This window comes from Nanorana parkeri, unplaced genomic scaffold (genome assembly GCF_000935625.1).
Source record: "Nanorana parkeri isolate BGI_ZX_2015 unplaced genomic scaffold, ASM93562v1 scaffold455, whole genome shotgun sequence".
Taxonomy (NCBI): domain Eukaryota; kingdom Metazoa; phylum Chordata; class Amphibia; order Anura; family Dicroglossidae; genus Nanorana; species Nanorana parkeri.
In genome coordinates, this window is record NW_017306723.1 from 322,230 (window position 1) to 326,918 (window position 4,689).

The 4,689-nt window shown below is 39.8% G+C and overlaps 1 protein-coding gene across 1 annotated transcript in view; it reads left to right on the forward strand.

Moving 5' to 3' along the window:
* The first annotated feature begins 1,126 nt into the window (after positions 1-1,126).
* The window catches only part of EGFL7 (EGF like domain multiple 7), a 33,745-nt gene continuing 30,182 nt past the window's right edge, over positions 1,127-4,689 (forward strand). The window contains exons 1-2 of the mRNA XM_018560454.1: positions 1,127-1,315; positions 3,491-3,548. The gene's annotated coding sequence lies outside the window, so the exon portion shown is untranslated. The remainder of the gene's footprint in view (positions 1,316-3,490; positions 3,549-4,689) is intronic.

The following is a 4,689-nucleotide window of genomic DNA, read 5'->3' on the forward strand; positions in this document are numbered from 1 at the left end:
TAGCATCTAGTGCTCAATGAGAATTTAACCTCCACACATAATTACAGGTTTCCTAAATCAGTCACAACTATCTTTCCACAAATGGGAGGTCGTTAATAAATTTCAGGAAAAAAGTGAGATTCACAGCTTACCCTTGGGTTCATGGGGCAGCCTAATCTTCAGGTGCCAATCCATGCTCTCCAATTGAACAGACCCATGGACTATGAAGATCTGCACTGCATAGGAGATACTGAAGATTATCCTGTACAAGTCTATAGTTTATTAAATATACAAGCACCAAAACCACCAATGCATTTAGAAAAACATCCGCAGTTTTGGTGCTCTTATCCCTAAAGTAAGCTTTCCCTTGAAAGAACTATGGGACCATTGCTGACCTCCTTGTGAAGATGCTAGTTGCCTGGCTATTAAGTTGACAACCCCCCCCCCCCCCCTCCAGAATGTCAAAAAGTTAAGCAATGGCAGCCTCCATGTCTCTTTGGGGCAACTCCCAATAACATAATATTTATTATTGGCATACTGTCACGTAGTGCTGATCACATCTTGCACACACTGGTTCAATGCATTGATCAAGTTGCAATGTCGCTGATACATTTCACAACCTATATGCAGTTCAGGTTGAACCTCAATAAAGAACAAATATTCTTACACAGGCCTGTTCATCTTGTATAGTATAATAGCTGCCTTAGGATTTTACAACATAGATGGGCCTGCCATGGGAGGTCACTTTAGGTGGTCAGTACAGGAAGTAGCTGGACATAAACCCCCTCTATAGTTAAACCTGATACTCAGGAAGCTCCCCTACTTCTAGGAAGGTGAGTGACACATCACAGCTGAGTAACATGCCAGCCTTGCCTGGCCCAGTGCCCCTGTTGGCTGCCATTTCCTTCTCCTTGACATCCAAGGCCTTAAAACCCCCCCCCCCCCCCCTCAGATCTCTACAACCATCCAGTGCTGAGTGTCTTCTCATCAGGCTCCAAAGACCTGTGCTTTAAGGCTTAAGTGTTTGTTCTGCTCGAAAACTTTATCAGCCTCAAACACACACAGGATTTCCTCTCCTGGATTGTCCAACCCAGTCCTGATTTACTCAGGAAGAGCTGCATAAAAAGATCCCTTTCGGACATTTAGAGTAACACTGCGGAGGCTTTAAGGCAGATATGGGTTGTGGCAGGAGGAGAACAACATCCACCATCCATTGGCACCATGAGGTGGCGGATACAGGCACAGCCATGGGTCCTGCAAGTCAAGGCCACCAACCGCCAAGCATCATGGAAACTCCATAGCCAAAAGAACACCAGTCTCTCTCCTCTCCCAGCAGGTAATATCCAATTTAACATCCATTAAATTGACATTCAAACTCATTTCTGCTTCCATCCACTCTTCTTTCTTTCGATCTGTTATTTACTTAAGACACTTAGGCTGCAGCATTTAGTCACCAGACAGCCTAGAATAAATATTTTAATTACAGTCCTTCCAGCAGAGTTCCATAGTCTTATATTTAATTATATTTCATTGTCTGCAAACATTATGATGCCAGGTTTTGTCTCTTTTGTGCATTTGTATTATTTTTTTCATAAATATTGACAACTGAGCTCGCAGTTAATTACTCCATTTTCTTGTTTTTCTCTTTCTGTTTTCTTTTATTACCTCTCTGCGGTACATAAAGCTAAACAGTTCTATAATTGTATGCAATGTATTAGTTCACGTGCTCCCTTCACTGTTACCTTTGTGTTTTCTTATATTTATTTCACTTTGATGGGCTTTTTTTCAAATCAATGTAATGAATTTACTGTAATCCAATATCCACCCACTTCATTTACTGAGTATCTAATCTATAAAGTTGTTATAGTGACGGACTGTGATACAGACAATACTTTACATTTATGCTGGATCTATAATTCCCCCTGGATACAATTTACATTTTTACCATTTTTTTTAACGTAATTTAAAATGTGTTTTTGCCAACATGATCTGAATTGCTTAGGAAAATAACACATGCAAATGGAAAATCTGTGCTCTTGTATTGCATATTATTCTAGATCTGTGGTTCATCCATTTTTCTGGTGCTCTGCAGATATTTTATTGACACTTTGATGATTTTTTTCCTTGACTTAGAAGCTGAGCGCATACGTCAGAGTATTGTCGGGTGCGCAGTCATGGCCCGATCATCTGAAGATGTCTTTTGGTCTAGCTTCAGGCATAAACATGAACTTTCGGGTTATGATTCAAGCACGCATTGCAAACATTTTCTCTCCTGTCCACTTGCTGTTTCCCTTGAAATGTGTCTGCAGGTAGCCTTTGACATGTGATGGTCACCTGATGTCATTTCTGCAGCCAAAGTCATGTAAGCAAATTCCTGATTGGCTGCTAGAAATTACAAACCTTTTTTTTCCCTTTAGTTTTTCCTTAGTTTTGTTTCTACAACACTCAAACAAATGTGCCTTACAGAAAATTGAATGTATATGAGGGGAGGGGAAGCATTAATACCTTTTTTTATTAGGTGAAAATCCTACATTTTTGTTAGGTATGATCCGTGTGTTGACTTTCCCATGGTGTCCCTGGAGAATATAATCCCTCTGTAATGTTGTTTACGCTGGGTTATCTGGCAAAGTCTCCCCATAATTGATTCCATACTTTGAGATGTGTGTTAAAAATTCTGTAGAGAGTATCTGACTAACAAGTCTAAAACTTCTCCATTCGCAGCCATCAAGCGCTCTAAATCGAGCTTTGATTGAGTAAATACCTCACTTAACAACCAACCTCCGCTACGTTTTAAAGTCATTTTTACAAACTGGGATATGCAAAACCGCAAAAAGAACAGATTGATGTTTCATTGTGTGCTAGCTGAATTCTTTAAAAATTGGGAAATTTTCATAGGTCGTGTCCTATTCCCTGGGATTGTTCTACCTACAGATAAAAAAAACAAAAAGTGTTGACAGATTTAAAAAAAATATATGTGTATATCCCCTCCCTCCAGCTCGTGAGCTCTCACCGGCGAGTTAGTCGAGGACAGTAGAAAGCTTTGGCGCTGCCAAGACTTGACCATGGGAAAGAACTGTTGAGGCTTACTCATCGGGAATATAGTAAACTTTTAAATCAATGGAATTACAAACACGCTGAGCTATTAGACTCTCCAATGCACGTACATGTTCCACTTTCCACACCCATTCTAAAGACACTGTAGGGTCAACTTTATTTTACCTTTAATGTTTTTTCCCCCATTAAACTGTGTATAGTTTTATATAGTCCAGAAAAAGTTTATCAAAAATCGGTTCATGTCAAAGGCGACATCTCTTCCATTTGTCTGTATGATGTGTTTATATGTTGGCAAGGTTTATAAAGAAATCATATTTTTACCTCCAACTTTCTGGAACTCTCTCTGTTCCGTGTAACTGAATGTGATTCTAAAAATACCCAATTTACTAGAAGAATATATTTCACACAAAAGTTTGGCTATTCACATGGTAATTTTTTTTTTCCTTTTTCCATACAGTGACATGAGAAGCGCCGGGGCTGGCGGGATGCCGGGAAAGTTGGTGGGAAAATAAAAGGTGAGCATTACTTTGAGAATTGAACTGTGATTGTGTTGGATATGAGATGACATAATGTCATGTTCTTATTATGAAGGGTTTATATTGTAAACTGTATATGGTAATGTCATATAAAATGCTAATGTAAAGACAATCATATTAAAATACCCATGTAATTCGAATAATTTATGTATCTGAATGTATTGCAGCCAGACTCAACATTATATTCCCAGTCCAGCTTCTTCTTACATAACCCTGCTCTGTCCAGGTTACCTAAAACTCCTAGTCTAAAGCAGGGGTGGGCAAGCTCAGCACTCCGGCTGCGGTGAAATTACAAATCCCATCCATGCCACATGCCCATGCCACTGAGACTCATGTCTGTGGCTGTCTTACAATGCCTAGTGGGACTTGTAGTTCCACAGCAGCTGGAACACTGAGGTTGCCTATCCCTAGTTTAAAGGAAAGCTTTAAAAAAGTGAGTATCTTGGAGTTCCTATGTACTAGCCAGAAAATCAGTCTATAGAGACACCTGAATTGTACTGCTGCACGTGGCAGGGGTAGAGTTACAGCAGCTGTTGAGACCTCTGCATAGATGGTGTCTGGTGTTGTGGGCTCCCTGGACGCGCAGACGATGTGCAACGATTTGCATAGTATTACAGATACCTGCAGAAACCACAAGGAGGCCTTAGAAAACAAAGCTACTTGAAATGATTAAACCTGACAGGTTTGCTTTAAGATGGGAGTTGGATATTTTAAGTATGTTTCCCTGCACCCCTTTATCTTATTATTTTCAGGTCGCAATAATCTAACCAAGCACTAAATTAACGACTAAATAGGTATTTGATTACTTTTGTGATATTCCACATAACGTTAATGTCGCCAGTTCCAGATTAATCCAGTACAGTCTGTAGTTTGTGTGCCCAGAGTAAGATATGCTTTAGAACTAGAGTCAGAGAACACCCAGATTCAGTACAATTCAGACAATAAGGCTACCGGCAACCACAGGTATTTATCTAGGAGACTAGCCTGCTACAGAAGATGAATGCCAGAGTGAGTTGAGTAGTCACATTCAATCATAACACAAGCTATGTACCTGCAGATGGTATTGCATTATTGCAAGATGTTGAGCACCTAAAACATCTATTATGAATATATATATATA